Below are 22,321 nucleotides of genomic sequence, written 5' to 3'. Positions count from 1 at the left end.
ATCGAGGGTACGCGCCAAGGATGTGCAGACATCTGGGTGCCATCCTGTCCGCGGTGTGTGGCCTGGTCTCTGATATGAATTGACGTTACAAGAACGTAGATCATAAAAAAGATATGGGAGAATGCCATCAACAGGCACGCGTTGGTTCAACATTGAGCTTCAAAGATGTTGTTACGCCGCGAAGCTTACTATAAGCCGTATTTCTAACCGTCGCTCGCGATCCTGCAGTGTCGCAGACGGATCGTCGACGGAGGATATGCAATGTATCGACGAGCGCGTGGTTGTCACCAAGCAGCGAGTTCCAGAAACGTCGATTTCGGTCCGTTATATTTTCCATACAAATAAGGCGGCATACGTGATATCATAGGCGCGAACGGTGGCGTGACCCGAGCGTAGTGGGGGTCGTCCCCCAGAGAAGACGAATACAAAGATCGAAGGGCAATTAGTCCCTTCTGAAGAGTCAAACGTTATATATCGCTTAGTCAAACGCATACATCGAGAGATATAATAAAGTCTGGTCGAATCCTGTATCAAACTAATTATAATTGTTAAACTATTTGTGGCGTGTTCATTATATTATTTTTAAATATTGATAAATATACAAATTTATGTTATTACCCTGTTAATTCAGTGTTAAACTTCATTGAACCACCCCTGTTATCGTAACAGAAATCAGGGTATCGATCAGTTCATGGCGTCGATTATCTAATCGTAACGGGAATTTACGACTCCCGTTGACGTGCTTTCTCGCGATCGCGTCTCTCCGTGAACGGTCGAAGAAACATGGTCCCTCCAGCCAGATCACGTGTCAGTGAAAAGTGCACTTACCAGTGACCACACAGTGCCACGTGAATACATCAACCCAGCAGTGGAAGCGTTATCACGACAGTGAAGCCAGTGACATCAGGAGCGTCACCTTCGAAAAAGCATAACCCGTTGGTCGAAGAACGCAACCACGCAGCCTCCCGCCGCGGGACAATCATACGGACAATCACAACGGGAAGGAGCGCCTTCCTTGCTAAGCATACACGCGACCTCACGCCGCACAATAACGAGCAACATTTAAACTCACAACTACAAGGTAAGCTTGTTCATTGTATTGTCTGTACAATCCGCTATACCAATCGAGAACAAAGACAAAATTACCTCCTTGCATCGGAGACGAGACTTTCAAATCGGCCAATTTACTACCTTATCGAAACAACTCGGTGAATATGAACAATTCAGCCAACCGAATAAGGCCTCTTTAACAGCCTACACGACACTGCTCCACGACACGTGGAAACAGTACAGACTATTACAGGACGAATTAGAAGATTTAGGCGAGAAAGAAGACGCGCGCGATTCGGAAATAACAAACACATATTACGATCTGGTAATACGTGTGGGAAAGTGTGACGTCAGGGAAGGATGTGGCGTGAGGGGTAATTGTTTATTAGCTTTGTCAAGATATGTTAATGTTGTCAAGGAATGTTGTGAGCGTTACCAAGGTATGTTAAGGGAAAAATGACCATGGAAAATGCTGTCAGAGTTGAATTTATCGTGGTCGTGTGAAGTTCGTTGTGTTGTTGTGTCGTAGAATTAGTGAGAAACGAATACGCGAAACGCGGTATTATATTAGATTTCGTGTGAGTGCAACGATATTATATTTATCATACTGATTTCTATAAACTTGTAATATAACATTCCTACATGTATATATTAAAAAAATAAGATGTTTATTTCTAAAGTAATAAAAACTTCCGAAGAAGAATACTTTCGTTTAGTTATAATTTTCATACATGCATCTCTTCTTTCCCATTCCTTAATGACGTTCCGTAATAAATAAAAAGCCCGAATGATCACTTTTTGACATTATTCAACTGATACTGAATTACCAAATTAGAAAAACATCATTTTTTCATATTTCTTATTACATCATTATGACAGGACTTTAGTCGGATTATCTAGATTCGTACGATAAAATTCGTGGGGTCTGAGAACCTGAACTACCAGTATTCACGAGCAACGGTTATAAAAGCTTGCCGAAATGCTCAAGAACACGTTCGCACATAGTACTCTTGAACATATGACCAGCCTTTGGGGAACGACGTTATCAATAACAGACACAATAACCTGTATGAACGTTACACTACTTTCCAGGTAATCCAGAACAATCGAGATCTATATAAATAGGAGCGATGAAGATTGGATCCACAATAAAACTAAATATAAAGCTCGGGTGTTTTTCGCTCGGGCATTCCATTATCGCGTGTTCGCTACTGTAACAGTTCGTCTGCGTTTGCTCGTTCGAAGATTGACAAATCTTGAACAAGTGCTAGACTGGTGAAATTAGTCATGATGCTTTTACAATTTATCAATTTGTCAATTTCTCAATTCATTAATTACAATTTATCAATTTGCAATCCGTAGGAAAGAGATAACATGCTCGATATTCTAGTTTGTAGCTGTAGAAAAATAAAACATATATTTTCTATACATCTTCTATATTACACACCTTATTGAACATATAGAAAATCGCTAGTAGAACATAGATTATGAGAATATATTTAATTCATAAATACGTTGTGAAAATTATAGAGGAAAATATAAATAGAATGTAAGCCGGAGGTAACAAAATTATATGAAACGTTATTTAATATGTGTTGTAGAACGAATATATTATTCGCTATTTATAATATTTCATGTTTTAGTTCCCTTGTAAGATATTTATTATATTTCGATTATATACTTAGTTTTCGAAAATCTTTCTGCTAAATTATATTATTTTCCTAGAACTTCATAATTGAATTTAATCTTACTGCTTGAAATGATTGACTTCCTTTTGTGAAAACACTTCTGACTAAATCTATCCGAACACTTTCCGTAATACTCAGATCTGATAAATGTGCGAAACAAATCAGGGTTTGAATATTTTCAGAAAGATAATAGTTTCAGTAAATTTAAGTGTATCGAACATTATCACGTTGAAAGAATCTCTCCATTCAATGTGACTAACATGCTTTTCTTATCTTCCATACATTAAAATGATATATCTATGACTGTTTATAGCACTATATCATTACTAATTGTATTCACTGGTTAAATTAATTAAATTAAATTTTTTTCTGAAAATTGCGTTTTGTTTTAGCCTTCTCTTACTTGCCACGTTTTCAAATACAAATTTCGTTTAGATTAAACAACGTTTAATCTAACAATGGAGAGATCATGACACAGGTTCATATATGTTCCTGGATAATTTATATCACAGGAAGTTCCTCCTTTCTGAAGTTAAGATCCTGATAAGTATCTGTTCTTGTGTCTGTTCTAATAGAAATAAGTGATCTATGAAATAGTATGCAACGAAATATAATATGGTCAAATACACCAGAATCTGTTACAATATTCTTCAAGGACGGTATAGTTAATCGTCACCCAGCACAGATGAGTGTGATATTTGTGTTCTATCTGTTCCATCTACTTAGAGCCTCATTTTTGCACTGATTCCCATCGAGCAATCTTGTCCGAACGTGTCGTCACTTTTGCGGAAACTTGTACACGACTTCAATACGTATTCGCCATTCGGTCATTAAAGAGATTGAAGAAATTCTGGTACATTTTCCTTTAAGCATCGTCATCTCAAGAGTATTCCTATTAAAGCGTGCAAATGTTTCATAACGGTAATAAATACATCGAGTTCAGCAGACGTTCATATAGATAAAATTTTGGGCATCTAAATTTACTAGCGTAATGCAATGCAACATTTGTTTAAGTAGTTTCACAAACTGAGTTGAGTTTAAGAAATTGGTAGAACACTTGACAAAAAGCTTCTCGATATTCAGGATAATATGCTCCATATATTATAAGGAAGTTTTTATGAAGCGATTGTTTCAATAGACTCGGATGTTAGAAAGGATATTTTACAGGATCCTTAAATCCAAGCTGAAATTGCTCTTATAAGCAGAGTTGTAGTTTTTATATAAGGATTTCATCCTTGAGTGAAAACGCTAAATATGTTTTCACTTAAATGATTTTTTTATTTGTGTTGACTGTGTCAATTTTTTTTTTTATTGTGTGTTTTCAAGATTTTCTTTGCATGTTGTCTACTGACAGTCTTGAATGCAATAATTTCATATTTGCAAATCTCGAAGAATTTGTGAATAAAATTGTCGCCAGAAGCCCGAGAAGAAAGAAGCATAGATACTTCTATTATTCAATTATCAACTTTTAAAAACTATTTACTTTTTATTTCTATTATTTACATTATTTATGAAATAATACTGACACTTGCTATAAAATTTGAATGAACTCTACACCTGTGTTTTGATCAGAAACATAGCTCTTGACAAAGCATCCACTGCATCCGCTGCACTGTATCGTATTGATTGTATTGTCACCTATAATATTATTATAGTTAGCTTTCAACGGTACGAAGATTATTGTATGGAGAAATTACGGAGTGTGTTGTTTGTAACCATAGCGGTGAAATTTTGTGCTCGTGTTCAGCAACTGGAGATCAAATTATGCGAATTGCATTTTTCTATGCAACAAAATGCAAATACGCCTATAGAAAATGTGTCATGAACAACCTACTTCTCGATAAATGTGCGGACGTGTTTAAGACATCCAATATTCGAATGTTTTTGAGATGTTCAACTTTCTTCCAGAAGCTTTTGCATCTTACAACCTTTTTCCATTGATCGCGATTTCACTGCGTATAGCTTTATTTGTAAGTATTAGACAAGCAAATGTTTCATTTGTTCATTTATCCAAATTGAAACTTGATATTATTTCATATTGTTGTTACTATATTACATTGCACAATCCTCGTATCAAGAGAAATAAGTTAAAATTCTAGACATATATTTTACAGATAAAGCACAATTCTAGATTCCAAGTATACAAATGTATTCGTTTGTGAAATAATGAAAATCTCCTCTTCATGATTATAAAATTGATGTGTACTGCATTGTATATCTGACAGCAATAATTGAATCCATTTCCTTCACGTGTTCTGTTCACGTGGTCATCTGATTTCACATATAATATCACATGCATCTTCTTCCCGTTTCCGTCTCAAACTTCAAAACGCAAGTTTATCGTTTCTAACCTTTTCACTTTTATGTTTTCTTCGTTTTCTTTTACTAATGATCGTTTTGTACTGCACCATTTATTTTTATTGCCTGATTACTCTGAGTACGAGATCTTCAAACTATTCAAATTCCTCATCGTATAAATAGATATTGCAAGTTCAAAACACGTTGCTGTGTCATTGGCCAATCTGCATAAAGTTCTCGACCAATATCAATATCTTCAGATTTGTTATAGATTTTCCAACATATGTTGATATACGACAAATTACAACATAATATATAGTACATTGTTGGCTAGAAACTTCTTGCATATTCTACAATTCCGTCCATCTAGACGGATTGCTTTTTCATCGCTAAGTACAATTTTTCTTTAATGTTTCCTGCATTGTATACTGTGCACGTATCTTTATGAATTCTATACATTGTTCTTTATGTTGAGACGTGAATGATATCTAACGTTGCAGTGTTGCAAATGTTATATCGCTGCAAAATACGTTGAACGGTTTATCCCAAGATCTACTATTTTAGCAAATAAATTTTTGGCAAAGCGATTGCTCTCTGCTCTTGTTTGTATTATATTTCGTAGAACTTCTAAGCAATTATACTGTTATTTTTCCATTTCTACTAACAAATGAAGGAAGACTTATTTCCAAAATTCATTAAGGAATAAAACAATAAAATATTGAGTAGATTTGTACTTTATTACTCTGCTATCAAAACACGTCAATAGCAATTAATAAGAGATATAACAAGATTCTATTATGTTTCCCTCCATAAATTTCATATAATATTAATCATATATTCTACAACATATGCCAGCGAACTTCCCAGTGCGTTTAGCATAATATATATAATTTATAAAATATATGTAACATTTCCTCTTGTAGAGCATGTTAACATTTCCCTTTGGAGTCCTTAACATGCGTCATGATGTAGTCTGTATCAAATGTAGTGTCAGATTGCACTATAACGAATAATAATATTACTGGAAAAAATGGAAAATACAAATAACCAATGTAAAAAAGTAGGATGTCTCTTGTTTAAAGCAACACAACCTCTATACATCATCTGTTGTGTCAGTGCTTTTATATATGAGAATCATCTACAATTAATTACAACCGATCAGAATGAAATAATTACGTAACTATCATACAGAATTATTTATAACACTGAGAGTAATTTAAAATTGTACGATACGATGCAAGAAATATTTTTATATATAAAATATCGAAAATGAAAGTGTAAGATAGTTTATATCAATGTAATCAGTAATTGAACGATATTATATATTTCATTTGTTTTGGCAAAAAATTCTCATACTCGTAAAGTCAAAAATGTAGAAAGAACGAGTTCCATCGTCGGAAGATAAGTCAACGATTGCATAATTCTTGGTTTTTTGTAAAGAACTATTGCAATATTTATTGTGCAACTGTTTTTTAAATATATGAGAACACGCGCTACTTTCATCGGTATTTATAATCTACCTTGGAATAATAACGGCAATATTTTATTGGTTATGGTAAGAAGTAGAGAACTAAGGGAACAATAGAGATTGAGGATCTCTCAGCGAAGAAAAAAAGGATATTCCTTGTCTGCAATGCCTGGAAAATTTAAGCTCTCGAAAATGGGAGTCAGAAAGATGCCTTTTTTAATTATTTAATTTGTACATAAAACATTCGGCTTGGTATGGGGCTGGAATATGGAAAAAAGACTGGATAGAATACAAAGAAGATAAGTGAAATGGATCTTAGGTTTAGATATGACAACACCAAATTCTATCAATATATATTGATAGAAGAATGCAAGCTAACATAAATCAAAGAAAAAGCATTAAAAAGAGCAGCAAGGTATGACGAGAAAGCCTTAGTATCAAAAAAGGAACTAGTAAAGGAGCGCATAAAGGAAAGAGAGAGAAACTGGGGAAATGGCCAAGAAGAGAAAAAAGCAAGAAAGAGAAAGAAGGGACTAGAAGAGGTGAGAAATGGAGGGACACAGATGGAAGCAAGAGAAGAGCAAGAAAGGATGACAGCAGACTAAGTTATAGAGAGAAGAAGAAAAAGAGAAGTAGAAGAGAGGGGGAAAAGGATAAGGAAATCCAAATATAACATACATTACAGAAAAATCGCCAAAGAAGTATTACCAAAGTACTTAGAAGGGAGGATAAAGTGGAAGGACAGAAGAATATTAGCAATATTCAGATGTGGAAAGCAAAGGAATACTGGAAAGAAGAAGGAGAAAAAAGATGCAAACTATGTAAAAGGAAAGAAGAAGACCTGAAACATGTAACAGAAGAATGTGACATAACGGGAGCACCAAAGGACATAGAAAAAATACTAAATGAGACTAGAGAAGGACTAACAGAACTAAAAGCAATAATAGAGAGGAGAAGGGTAATACAAGAAGGGGCGGAACGACAAGAAGGAAGCACAGCAAGGAGGCAAAAGCGCAAAGTTGCAATAGTTTTTTAGTCATTAGTTTTTAGTTTTTTCTAGTTTTTTAGTTTTTAGAGATAGAATAATTAAGGGAGTGCAATATAATAGAATGGATAAGAGGGGAGGTAGATATATAAGAAGCGAAATAGGTATAAGGGATGTAAAACCGAAAGTTCGTCCAAAGCCGAAAGGCGCGGACTAAGCAATAATAAATAATAAATAATTTGTAGTTTACAATTTGTCCAGCTGGACATTCCATAAATTTTTCTAGCTTAAGAAAAAAAGAATGCCATGTGATTGAGTCAAAGAGAGATGTTTCGCTGAAGATGTGCCAAGAACGGGTAGAAAACGCAAAACGACGCTGCGGCAAGATATTCGTATCGTTCGCGAAATAAAGCGCAATCCATTAATTACGATTCGTGAAATAAAATGAACAGCGAACTTGAAGAAACGTTTCATTCTCTGCAATTTCGATGATTTTGAAACATGTTATGGAGATCGAAGGAAAGTGAATTCAAAATTTACGAGAATACTCCAATGCATTATAGATTTAAGATATCAAACTAAGATAACGAGTGTTTCACAGAAGCACGTCCGCCCCTATGGAATAAACTAGGTCGCACAATTAGCAAAAAATACAATCATACAAAAATATAACAATAAACACTGAAGAAAGTTCATTTAATGGAGAAATAAATTACAGTATCGATTAACTTCATAATAATAAATAAACTTCGAAATAAGCTTCAACATCTGAAAGATCGTCTACTAACACATTATTGAACAAAAGGGGTATCGGACGAAATATTGAACATTTATAAAAAATAGTATTGCCATTTTAGTGTTTCTAACATTAATTTATAAGGTGTTCAGATATTTTTATAACACCAAAATTCACATTTTTCAACATTTCTTCTTATATTTAAAAAACACTTTGTTTTAAATCAAAAGTTTTTTACTCCGAGACCTATACAATATAGTTCCATATACTGCAAAATGTTTTTTTCGCATTTATTTCAAGAACAGGGCAGAGAAATCAAAGTTGTACTAATGTCCGAATATTTTCGGGCCCGACTGTATAACCGGGTATAGCCTTGGTTCTTGAGATATTCGTAAACAATGTCGGTATCGTTACAAAGTATATTTGATTACACTTATGCGTATTTGGCAATGCGAGCGTCAGTATTAGTTGCAGGTTACCTTTTGTTTATAAACGCAAGTAAGGCGAGCAAGGGCTTAAAATAATGGCACAACTACATATATGATGCTGCAACATATGCCTGCTATAACTTATCTACTATAACTTATATACTAGCGCAATAAAAAGAGAATATCATCATTTATTAGGTTTAAGTGTGGGTTGGGCAGCAGGAGGCAGGTATGGGTTCTCAGGGCGTAGGACCACGCCCCGAAACCCCGATGGATCTGATATTCTCCTATAGTCGGGTGGCGGCTGGTCGGTGCCTTTGGCACCCGTCAGCTCGCTGATCCGTTGCGGAGAATTTCGGAGAAGTTGGTGGGCCCATGCCTGCCAAGACCACTCACCTCACCTTCTCGTGGGGCTCCCCGTCGCCCCGCACCGGCCTTGACCGGGGTAGGGTGCGAAAGAGTGAGTGGCACCAGGATGGAAATATGAGGACGACCTGGCGACAACCAAAAATATACTATCATGGATCTGGCTAAACAAAAGAATAACGTTTACGGTGCAGGGGAGGGAGACCCCAGTACCGGCGCAGTCGTGGGTAGTCAAGTGGGCCCCATTGCGTCGTCATATCACGACCACGGCCGTTCGAGGGTGGACCGCCAGGCCCCCGGACGTGTTTCTGCGCCTGGCGAGACGGAAAACACTAGGATGGAGATTACGGAGGAATCACCAAGAAGGATGACGAGAGGTTCGCTGAGAACCGCGGACAGGTCGGGGAGCGTTTTTCTCGCTCCGGCCATGGTAGACGATGCCACGTCACCGATCGCAGGAGGACTGCGGACGCGAGCCAAATCCGACGACGAGGAATCGGTCGCCTCGTTCGCGTTGCGCTAATCGCTGGCTTCGACGACGCCCAGGGGAAAGAAGAGGAGGATTATGAGTACATTCCGGACGTTTCCGAAGAATTGACCATCCAAATAAGGACGGGCTCGGCCGCGGATGTCAGCGCCGGGCTAACAAGGCACGTCTCCGAGATTATGCGGGTTGCGACGACATCATCTGACCTCAAGGGGTGCATATAAAAGCCCTGAAGGACGCGGCGAGTTATATCACCGCCGCATAGAAGAACGAATCACCGAGGAGGACGGGACCAGCGCACAGCAGCAACATCGGCGCCACGAGGCTCATGGAAGCAACAAGGCTGTCCGCATTGGAGGAGGAAAACGCAGCTCTTCGCAAAGAACTGTCTCGAAGGGCTGCTTGTGCTCACGAGTGCTCGCGGTGGAGCGGCTCGGCTTCCGAATCTGGCCGTCCTCCGCGGGAGGGTAAGAGCGAGAGTGCGCGCCTCGATGCCCTAGAGAGGAGATTCGAAGAGATCGGGCCCTCCATAATAAGGAGGAGTGATTTTGGGGCCGACGACACCCAAACATTGTCGCTCCCCGAGGGAGAAAGAGGGTGGTGAGTGGAGGGTGGTAGAATCCAAGAAGCAGAGGGAGAAGAAGAAGCAGAGGAAGACAGCCGCCGCTGGAGAGGAGACGGCGAGGAAAGGGTCGACTGTGGCACCACCGGTGAAAGGAGGCCAGCAGCAACCCCAAGCAAGGGCGGCATGCGCTCCCCCAAAAGTCAAGAGGAGGGGACTCATCCGCGAGTCAGCTGGGAAAGGAAGCAAGGAAGCACCGCCAAAGCAGCAGCGGTAGATGGCCGGGAGGAGGCCATGGAGTTTGACCGAATAAATTCAAGCGCCTCCTCCAATGTAATCTGGGAAGATCGAGACAGGCGCAAGACCTTCTCTTCCAGACCATCCGGGAAAGCGAGGTCGCCCTTGCAGTGGTGGCCGAACCGCACCGTGTCCTCGACGCCCCCAACTGGGTCGAGGACCTAGATGGATCGACAGCTATAACGTGGACGCCAGCGATGAGTGCCCCCGGTGTCCTGCTCGACCGTGGCAGCGGCTATGTCGCGGTCGAGTGGGCTGGAATAGCGGTGGTGGGCGTTTACGTTTGCCCTAACAGCGGCTTGGTCGCGTTCGGAGACTTCCTGGACGGGGTTGGCGAATGCGTCGGAAGATGCCTTCCTCGCCAGGTACTCGTCCTTGGGGATTTTAACGCCCACTCCTCGTAGTGGGAAAACACCAGAACGGACACTCGGGGAAGGATCCTGATCGATTGGGCTGCGGGTCTCAGGATCCTACTGGCAAACAGGGGCTCGGCAAGCACTTGCGTGGCGTGGAGAGGATCCTCCGCGGTCGACGTCAAGTGGGCTACCTCCGAGATGTATCGGAGGATCTACGACTGGAGAGTGGCCGAGGGGGTTGAAACTCTATCCGACTACCTCTACATACTGATGGAGGTTATGACTGATTTATGCGAAGTAACGGTAACTGCATATGGTCCATAGGTACTTAAATACCGTGATATTGGTAAATTTTTTGGAAAAAATATGCAAATAAAAATATTCTTAGCAAGTCAACGCTAGAGGAAGATATACTTGGATTTGAATTGATGAAATAATCGTTGGATAAAGTCGGATGTTACATAAGTAAACGTGATGGTTAAACATTATGTGAAAGAGCAGTCTTCGACGCCTCATTCATTTGTTTATAAAGAATTGCAAAGGAAACAAAATCATACAGAAATTCAAATTCAACATACGACTGTTGCACGATTTATGAATTCCTAAAAAAAATGTGTTATTTTTAATGTGCACTTGCTGCAAACTATTGTAACTAATTCGGTTTCGTATATGTTGGAAACTGGAAGAAGTTTAAAATTTTTTTATCCTAACATGTTACGTGTAACATCTATAACACAGAGCTTGTGTAAAATAGCCGAGAAAATGAGACTATTATTCCCTTCGATCAACGTTTCTATGAAGCAAATATTTTTAAAAGTTGCACACATTGTGTCGGAACTTACAGAAAAAGACTATCCAATATGCTGATATGTGATGTTACAGGTAACTTCAATATCACACAGGGTATCCAAAAAAAATTGCAATACAAGCCGCTGAAAGAGATAAGATTTGTTCATCCGAAGCCTCGTTTGCAAGAAAATCAAATTTGAATTTCTGTCAAATATCGTATTGAAGAGACCGAGCATTGACTGAATGTGTTCCGTCGTACGCGACTACTTTGTTCGTATTTACGACTTGGCATGGCCTGTATTACTACATAAAGATCATCGTGATCACAGAAGTAAACAAGGTCCCGCGAAGCTTTATTTACAAACTCCGGGTGAACAAAATAAAAATACGAAACTATCAAGAAAACAACAAGCATTCAGGATAGCAAACTGTCACGGCGGAAGAAACGAAACTGTTGAAGTGGTCACCACTTATAAGAAAACTCTACATCTGGTCTTTTTAGTTTTCAACGGCGCGTAGACAAACGACTGCGACGAAGTCAGACCATAAACAGTAGACAGGCGACGTTGGCTTCGGGGTTTTCAGTTATTGGGTAACACAGCTAGCGTGCGGATCTGGACCAGCTCCAATTGTATTCTTACCTATAATTACACTTCTATTTAAATATATTTTCTACCTTACAATTTATCCATGAGTTTTCTCTGTTTACACATCGAATAACCTCAACAAAAACATAACGTAGTTTGATCCTTAAAAACGACAACAACAGAACCTGCTGGAACCGGGAGATAGCAAGCAACACGTGTTAGCACAGTGTGTGCTTACGGGCACAATGTCGATATATTTTAAAACAGAACTGCGGACGGAAAACTATGAGATGAGAAGGGTAGAACAACAGGAGCGATATAACACCCGCTCTAGGTCAGGAGCCGCCTCAATTTTTATAGAAAGGATTAGGACAGTGGAAGAACGTATGGAGAAAAAGTGGAGAGAAAAATGGAGTTATTATAATTGGAGGATAATTGGACAAGAAGACTTATAAATGACGCTTGTATTTTTAAAAGAAGTACAGAAGGAATATTGAATACTTTACCATGCAGATCTTGAGTGAACATGGAATATTTAACGTATATCGTAAGACGATTAATAAGGAGGTCCACTCAAGATGCTGGAATTATAATGCTGAAGAAGATGATGCGGAACATGCGTTGTTCCACTGGAACAATGATAGAACAGTATTAGAAAATTACTTGGGCATGCCACTGACAACCGATAATATAATTGAGGTGGTGAGCAGCAGGGAGGAGAATTGGGTAAGATTCCAAGGACTATGTAAGAAGATCATGGAAGTTAGACAAGTCCAGGAGAAGAACTTTGAAAGGAGAAGGAGATCTAGATAAAAGCATCTTGATTAGAGAAGGAGTACACACGGAAAAAAGACCAACCCTGAAGTAATGCCTAAAGGTGGTTCCAGGGTTGGTACTTGTGGTTAAATGCAATGTCGGTGAGTTGTGTAATTATGGGTTGTAATTGTGGGTTGATTGCTTATCTATGGTGATGTTTTGGCTTTGCTATGGATTATGATTGGCACTCTTTTTGTCCCTGGTCTATGCGCTATATATAATACAAATATGGCTAAGTTCATTAACAGTAGGTTTACAACCCGTCTATTTGACGAATTTCAAATTTCGAAATGATATGTCCCAAAAACCATTTTAACCACTTTGCATCGTAAATTAATCATTTCATTTAAAGAATTTATACACACAATTATTTTTCCTAGGCTTTCTAATTTTTTAAATCTATATGTAGTATACATATCTCTAAAACCTTGACGGGCTAGCTGATTTTATAAACAAACCGATTTTCAAAGACTGTGCAAAGGTTTCAAACATTTCCCATTATTTTCTCCGCTTACTATAAGTATTTACAATAGGATAATTGAATGTGATCACAGCATTTTCTTTTTTTGATCAATCCTCCTTTTCTAGCAATTATGAGTAGATCCAAGAGATATAATAAGATATTGAACATAATTGTCAACATCAATGAAGATCGTTCTGAGGACACCTCCAAAGAAGATCAGTATGAATTAGGCCAAAGCGAAGCTGCCAGTGAAAGTTCTGAATACATGGAAAGTGGAGAGATAGAAGAATCTTTGGATAGTGAAGAAGAAAACTTCTTGAAAGTGTGTCATAACAAGAAAAGGATGCGTATTCTTCCTAGTTCTGACTCCGAGGATGAAAGGACGTGCATTCCAAGCACATCCCGAAATGTAACGGGTGAAATTGAAATTGCAATTGACGGGACACAGTGGATAAAACTGAAAGCAGGCGGATCCAGGGGTAGGACGCCCGTTCGTATGATATTCAAGGATATCGCAGGGTCTACTGGCTATTCTAAGAGAAATATTATATTGGGTTGTGTAACTAGTGCTTTCCAATTGATAATTGACAGACACATAATGGAACACACAAAAGATTGCATTGAGACCGAGGTGTATCGTATTTTGAGAAAAGACTGGATAATCACAGTTGCTGAGTTACGTAGTTTTCTAGGAATTCTATATGTCCGGGGAGCATAAGGCGTTGTTCCAGTGCCCTGGGTGGATTTACAAGAGGACTGAATTTGAAAGCTACGTTGGCATGCCACTTACAGTGGAAAATTTGATAGAGACAGTAATCAGGAAAGAGAATAACTGGACTAGGTTCCAAGCGTTTTCCAGGAAAATCATGCAAGAAAGACGAGTAGAAGAGAGGATTGTGGGAAGGAGGAAAAGACGAGCTAGTAGACTGAATTGAGAAGATTGAACTATTGAGGGGTACACACTAAGACCAACGCTGAAGTAATGTCGAAAGGCGGTTCCGGCGTTGGATCCTGTACCATAAGAGGACCGGATAGAGGAGTTTCTAGTGGGTATAGCGATTCCATCCGCCGAGTCCAACATATTCAGTTACTGGGTATGCGTAATAGCATTTTCCTCTCCTCGAGGAAAAAAAAAGGTTTACGCAATATATGCCGAATAAGCCTTATAAATTGGGCATTAAGTTTTCGTTAGCAGTTGACGTCCAAACAAAATATATTTTGAATGGTTTCCCTTATATGGGGAAAAATGAAACTCGATGCTCGAGGGAAAAGAGGACAAGATGACATTGTTATTTATATAAATTAGAAAACTACACGCTTACTGTGTATAAAAGTAAACCTAATATAAAATTCCTCCTTCTAAGCACCAAACATACAGGTGTACGAGTAGAAGACAATTATAAACGTGTTCCAGAAACCATTGCGTTGGTAATATTTTATCAAATATAAATGTCGGTCCAAAATGTTGTACCGGTGAAGAATCTTCAAAGAAAATGAATTCGATAAAAATTATTCAAAAACCTCGCGTGTGTAAGTTTTTCGACGTTAGCACGCGAGGTATCCGGCCAAGTGTGTACGAATTTCAGATGCCTCGCCTAGAAATATCTTACAAGGAAATCCAAGTAACAGATACATGCTAACTTTCGTAAAAATTTACACAAGTGTTCATTAGAACTTGCCAAAGAATTTAATTGTAATTCGACCGTGCCAGTTTGTACTTTCAGGAAGAAAACAACCTTATTGACCGGACAGTTCTATGTAAATATTTATAAATCGCACATTAAGCGAACTTGTTTACGAGTTAAAATCCAAAGGTCTCAGCTGTAAGAAACACAAGAAAAGATAAAAGAGACGTACCTTCAGAGTTTCAACCTCATAAACGTCGTGAGGTAAACTGTTTTCTTTTTGGGTTCACTCAAGACAGAATATTGGTATCTTATGATCCCAAGAATTATGATCCCATTGATACAAATGTGTATATAACAAAACAAAAATGAAACGTATTCTTTTCATTTGTAATTTTAAATAACGCATAGAAAAGATAACGCATACATGGAGTTTATCACCTTCTTTAAATGGTATAATGCATTCCATAATTAAAAGCGAATAAAGAAACGAACTTACCAAAGCACCATAGGAAAGAATTTATGAAGTTTTATCTTACTCGGGAGTCAGTTTGCCTGAATATCACAAAATCCATTTACCTTAAATTTCTGGCAACGAGAACTCTTCAAATTTCCTAAAAAATGAATTTTAACAGAACTTTTTCAATTTTTTAAATTTTAGCATGCAATTTAATATTTTAACAGATAATTTAACATTATAACAGAAATAGCAACAAGGGAAAGATAGTATGTGCAAAAATGCGTGAAAGGACATTTAGAAAAATCGAAATAACGGGAAATATAATTAAAAAGTGAAGAGAAAATATCATGGGTTTCATGCCTGGAGCATAAATGTGAACATTTTCAGCTTTTGTAACAAATTCTACTTCCTTTTCTTTTTTTGTTTAAATTGAGGTGTGTATTGAATTTTATGGCAAAATGATATATATACATATATAAATATCAAAAATAATAATCATTTTCCTTAGTTTATTTATCAAAATGTCATTTCCTTATATTATTATGATACAAAGAATTATATATATATATGATGTGTAATGCAAAATAAGGATATAAAAATTAAAATTTATTTCACAATTACACTTGAATATGGTATGAAAAGTAAGGTTTGAAAGAAAATTTCAGATACATTGATTTCTGGAGTTATTTAATTGCTTTTCATGTTTAGTTGTGTATTTCCACAATTGTCCAAATTGCAAAATTCATGCCATTGATATTAAGGGAACAATATAGAGTGTAATAAAAGGAAAACAAGAAAATACAAATTCTGACAGTGAATTTAGTAAAAAATCAAGAAAAAGTAAGACAGACATTAGGAAACTATAGCAAAATAAAAGAAGCTCAAGAGAGCAATGGTAACCATAATAATAAGAAAGAAACACAAGAGAAAAGTCACTAAAATAAATTACAAAGTGTAAAATAGCGGTAGAAGACAAAAAACAAACAACAAGTACAAGCAAAGAAAATAATGTTATACAATAAAGGAAATGAAGGAATGACCTGAAATCAAGGTAAGAAAAATGTATGATTAGTTAAGAGAGATTTTATATTATAATAGAGAGATGCCAGAATATAAAAAAAGATAGGAGGAAAGAAAGGAAAATGAACAGATGAACAAAGCAAAATGGGCAGAAAAAAGAAGCAAACTAACAAAAAGAAGTGAGGTATTAAAAAAATCAGACAAAATAAAAAGAAGAAAAGAGGGGGAAAACTATTATTATAAAAAGGTTGTAAATAAGAGATAAAGTAGAAGAACCCAAAATGATATTGAACATAAATAGATTGAACTTTGTTTTAGGGAATCACTGTTTTCTGGTCATTGCTTGTATCTTCTAATGTTATTTCATGAATATGAAGATGAATATGAGAATGAAAAATAACCGTTTTGAGTTTAGCAATCCATTGTTTCACAAGTAATGATCAATATATAAATTGATTTGGCAAAGGCAATTTTTGGTATTTTGTACGAGAAGAAAAATATATATAACCCAACTAATATTATAGTGAAAACATTCATCGTGTGGAGAGAAATTACTGCTTTAGTGGTAATCTGACATAAGGACAAAGTCAACCATACACAGTGTATAGCTATATGGCATAGGAATATGGGTTTTCCACTACTCAACAAGAATAGATAAAACACAAACACCTTTCCTAAAAAGAATATTATACATACTGAAATACCACGTAATGCCAGATTATGAGATTAAAAGCAAGAAGAATAGTCTTGGAACACTAAATAATAAAATGAGACATAAACTATATGTTAAAACTGGCAAACATGAGAGAACACATAATTAGACAGGAAAACATTGCAAAAAGTAATACACACTCAAATAGAGTCATAAAGCCGATGATACAAAAATAATAATAAATTTAAACTGAACAATAATAGAAGAAATAACAGAAATACTTTGTGGATAAAAGAAAGAAAGAATAGAATAATCTATCTATAGTGAAGTATATAAATATGATAAAAATATAGAAAAAAATAATTAAAGCTACTTACTTAGATATGAAACTGCTATTAATAACTAAAAGGATAATCAATGTTAGAGTAGCCGGGAGACAAGAACGATCAGTGAATGCATAAAATATCATAAAATATAAAACAGATGAAAACAAAATGTATAATATGTGTAAGAAAAATATATTGCATAATATTAAGAATTTACAACAAAATTCATTAAAAAACAACAATAGGATTGTCACAATTTTATTAAACATTAAATATAATTATAATTTAACATTATTATAATAATTATAATATATAATTATAATATATAATTATAATTATAATATAAACATTAAATATAAATATAAATTTTATTACAAAGCAAAATCAGCATTAAGCTAAGATCATTTTACCATAGAAGAATAGCAATTCAGATAAATTCACAAATTATAATAATCTAAGAACAACTCAAAAGCTTTGTTATGTTTGTTTTGCAGTAACCAACAAATTTAAAGACTTTTAACCTAAGTATAAATATGCCACAAATAATTTTATATAGAAATAAACATAAATAATATTAAATAAATAGAATTTTTCTTATTGACAGTCTGTGATAAAAGACAAATTAAAAAAGAAAAAGTAACTTTAACAAAGAAGAAGAATATAAAAATTTATTCTTAAAAAAATTGTGGCCAATCAGATAAGTGAAATAACAGTACAAAAGATAACTTATATTAGAAGAAACATAATTAGTTTACAAGATCATACGATTACAAAGAGGTTTACTTACTCTATATTTTATTTCCGAACTTCTTCGTTTCCACGCAGTCATAGCAGTTCAGAACTATTTTATGAAAATTAAGAATTTCCTACATCAAATTATTTGATTTGCAAGACCTCATATATTTCTAAATTACTCACACGAAATTAGTACAGCCTGTGAACAATGCAAACATGAAAAAGAAATAAGCGATACAGTAGCCCAAACAAGGACAAAGGTTGAAATAAGACATCAAAAATAGTAGTTATTATTGAAATTTGTATGAAAAATCCTTGAGAAATTAAATTCTTTAAATTCAAGACGGTTATGTATATGAAAATCAAAAATGCAATGAAAATACAAAAAATATAAAAGAAGAAAACTGTATTTGTTATTACGACTTACTTTTGCATGTAGAATAATTTCCATTTCGGTTACTGCACTACCCCTGTTATTAAATAGGTTTTGGAGTTCGATATTTAATTGATTCACACAGATTCAGTTTTTATATTCTGTATTTCACCACCATGTACAGCCATATGAATACACCGGATACTCTCAGATAATTAACACGTGGCAGAAGCCAAAACAAAAGGGCGTCGTTAGAAGTCGTACCAACTTCGCATGTAGGAACTAGTGATCATACCAACATGACATTTATCTCAACAGATTAAACAGTACTGAACTCTATGATGATGCGCTAGCATGATATAATGTCGACGATGAGGTAGCGTTGTTTGCTGATTGGTTATACTTCGGGACTACATGTGGGACCTCTGTACGATCGCTGGTTAAATCGGTCACTTTGCGATATGCTTATGAAATCTAAACGTAATTCTTTTGTTAACATTTTCATAATTGTACTTCAATTTTAGGATTAAATAAATAAATATTTAATAACTGCTTCAATATCAATTACTATAAATAACGATTATTATAATGCGAAATTTTATGTGCAAATAGTATGTTAAAATATGTAAATGTATGTAAAATAAAATATATAAATGTGTGCATATGCAAAATATATTACATGTGTGTGTACCTACATTCAAAACACGTAACAGTTATACAATATTCTAGATTACGAATTTGGATTTATCGTTCATTATGTTCTTTTATTACAATTTAGTTGTCAGTTGCAAATCGATTCATAAGATTCATAAGAGAAGGATCTTTTTATTGCAAATAGACTAATGGAAAGTTTTTCTCTAAAATCAATTGCAAATAATAATTTTGAATAAAAACGGAAGAATAAATATCTTTCCTAAAGGAAGAAAAATGAATAAGGTATGAAAATCTAATAGCTGATAAAATTTTATTCGTTATTCCTTATTGACTGTCGATATTAGACCTTGATATTTCGTATCAGGTATCCCTATCTCAGGTTTTTTTTATTTAGTTGTTTACATTCACAATTTGTCCAATTTGGACATTTGGTAGAATTTTTTGGCTGTTTGATTATCATGTGGGTGGCTACCCCCAGCGAGGTACATCTTCGTGTTTGTTAGGTTACATCCTTTATGAGATCTGTTGGGTGTTTCCTTTTTAGTCTTCTTTCCATGCTTGATGTGTTGATCGTCTCCGTTGCCAGCCGGTTCGGGTACGTTGCTATTCTTTCTTTGTACCTTGTTGCACATCTCCTAATCTCCTCCTTGACCGTTGTCAATGTCCTAATACGGAGTAACTCACTAATACGACCTCAGGAGAGAAAGATTTTCCGTCGCGATGATGCTGCAGAGGAAAACTATGATGAGGTGTGTCTAAGGACACGAGATTATCGAATGCGTGGAGAGATGACTTCGTTCGGAATGTGAGGGAAATTGACGTTGCTGCTAATTGGTCAATTTCTATATCGGTGGTTAGAAAAGTATGCTAGCCGCCCCCGATAGAAAGTTTCTAGTGGGAGACGTCGTTCGTTGAGAAATAGGTTTCCTCTATCTTCTCGTAGTTAGGGCAAAGACTGTTTGTCTGTTTGAAGGACTTTAGTCAGATAAATCTCAAGATTTATAACGGGCCCTCAGGCTAGCTGAACATGTACTGCGGAGATGCATCGACATCTGACAATCATCTTACTCGAAGAATAGGGTCTGCGTGTGACGAGCTACGGGACAGAGACCGTTGGAATGTTTACTGCCGAGTGTTACGACTATTTCCTTTTTAAAGAGAACTATAGAGTTACTCCATGCCTTTGTTAGACAAAGCGTTCATCCCGTGACCGCGGCTACGTTCAGCGACTGACTGTCGCCCCGAGCCTAAGTTTATTATCACAAATCGCAAACAAGTACAATGATAGCAAATCGCTTAATTACAATTCTACAAATTCTCCGAAGTTCCAGAGGGAAGGTCTCCGGTGTCCTCTCATCTCCGACATATCTTTATTAGGTATTCCCATCATTTTTAAATTATTAACTATTTCCGACGTTATTGCTCTTCTACTGCCAAGCACCACCGCAGAACGGCTCCCTTACCGACGCCCTGCTTAACTCCTCTGAGAATATCTACCTCGACCCCTATATTATTATTCGCTTTAATAGTTGTCTTATTTCCATTGTATATTTCACTTATTAATTCCATTATAGGGGTCGGTGCGCCTTTTCTCGCCTGACACAGTCTTATTCCAGCATGGGGTATAGTGTCGAAGGTTTTCGGAATGTCCACTATTGTGAACACTCGCCCTCGATTTCTCTTGCTATAGTTTGGAGCCGCATTAAGTAGTTCAATGTTAATCTTACATCCGCTCTCGGATGTAAAGCCTTTCTGCCTCAAGCTCTGGTCTACACCCCGTCTTAGCCGTCCATCGAGGATTGATGAGAAGATTCTACCCAAAATTGGGCTGATCGTAATTGGTCGCCAGTTTTCGACCATATTTCCGTTTTTATTGGCTTTGGGTACTAAAATTGTCCTATTTTCCCTCCGTGCGGTTGGAAAGTAGGAACTACACTACAGTATATTAAACAACTTAGCCAATATTACAGGCAGGCCGGGCATTAACAAATTTTCTTCCAGCAGTCCGTCTGGCCCTGCCGCTGCATTCTTTTTATTTTACCCTCAATCTCTTCGATGGCAACGGGCATAAAATAGCTGTTCAAGGACAGTTCTGAAGCTTTCTCCAGTCCTGAACGCAGTTCCAAATTTGTGGGCCCAGTTCTTCCCCTTCATATAACTGTTTCACATCCACCGCATTTGGTGGCTTTCTGGTTGGTTCCAGATAAGCCAGATCATCATTGATTATGGCATCAGCCAACTTTCTGGGGCACTCATAAAAGATCTCCTGGCAACGTGCGTAGGAGTACCTTTTTGTTCTATTCCTATTATTCCTTTTTCCACCATCCTGTCTTTGGTTCTTTTGTTTCTCTAAGGGCTTGTTCATTCTACTACTCTTAGTTTTAAGAGCTGCATTTAAAATTGTATAAATATATCGATCGACCAGCTTAATTAATTCCGACTTGTCATCTCTTCCCTTGTCCCAAATCTCCCTCAGCCGGGTATAAGCATCCCTTAAAACAGGGGGCACCTCGGTTTGTCTTTCGATTTCTTCGGCGAAGCATTGCCTTCACTCGTGGACCGTTTCTTCGCTATTAACGCTTCTTTTCTGCCGCGTAGACACCATGAACGGTTCACCGAGATCGTACCCGCCCTCTGTCGCAGAGGCTTCCTTCTGAAGATCCCCTTCAACATTACCAATCTTTAATGGTTTCCTGTTGTTCCTAATTTGTTCAGCTGTTTTCGTCGTCAAAATTTTGCTGATTTCTATGTTGGGCAACTTATAATCCATTTAAATTAAATTTAGCTCCTTCAGAAGAGCAACCTCCTCCACTTTCCAAGCTCGACCACTTGCCACATTTGTTGGGGTGTCCGTTCCCCTCCTTTTAATATTTCTAACGGCAGGGTGCGCCTGTCGCTCATGGGTCGAAAGACCTCTTTGGGATCCGAAGCTCCTGGGGCAAGCGTCACAATTGAATTGACCCTCACGATGCTCCGTGGGGTCCCTACACTTAGGAATGTGACACTGTGCATCATAGAGCATAGAGAAGCTTTTGCTACATCTACCGCAGCGCCTTTGAATGGGGATTTCTACGTGATGTTCATTAAGATGCCTGTCCAG

General features: G+C 37.0%; 1 long non-coding RNA gene across 2 annotated transcripts; it reads right to left on the bottom strand.

Moving 5' to 3' along the window:
* Window positions 1-5,873: 5,873 nt before the first annotated feature.
* On the bottom strand, window positions 5,874-18,945 carry LOC126867691 (uncharacterized). 2 transcript variants are annotated; one of them, XR_007690390.1, is made up of 4 exons: window positions 18,622-18,945; window positions 18,247-18,393; window positions 15,501-15,615; window positions 5,874-6,036 (listed from the first exon to the last, which is right to left on the bottom strand). It is a non-coding gene; the product is annotated as an uncharacterized LOC126867691 (long non-coding RNA). The 2 variants fall into 2 exon arrangements; XR_007690391.1 differs by lacking the exon at window positions 5,874-6,036 and adding an exon at window positions 14,421-15,197.
* Between the last annotated feature and the right edge of the window lie 3,376 nt (window positions 18,946-22,321).

This window comes from Bombus huntii, chromosome 7, assembly GCF_024542735.1.
Source record: "Bombus huntii isolate Logan2020A chromosome 7, iyBomHunt1.1, whole genome shotgun sequence".
Taxonomy (NCBI): domain Eukaryota; kingdom Metazoa; phylum Arthropoda; class Insecta; order Hymenoptera; family Apidae; genus Bombus; species Bombus huntii.
Note: the sequence above shows the minus strand (reverse complement) of the source record. Positions and strands in the feature narration are given on the sequence as shown.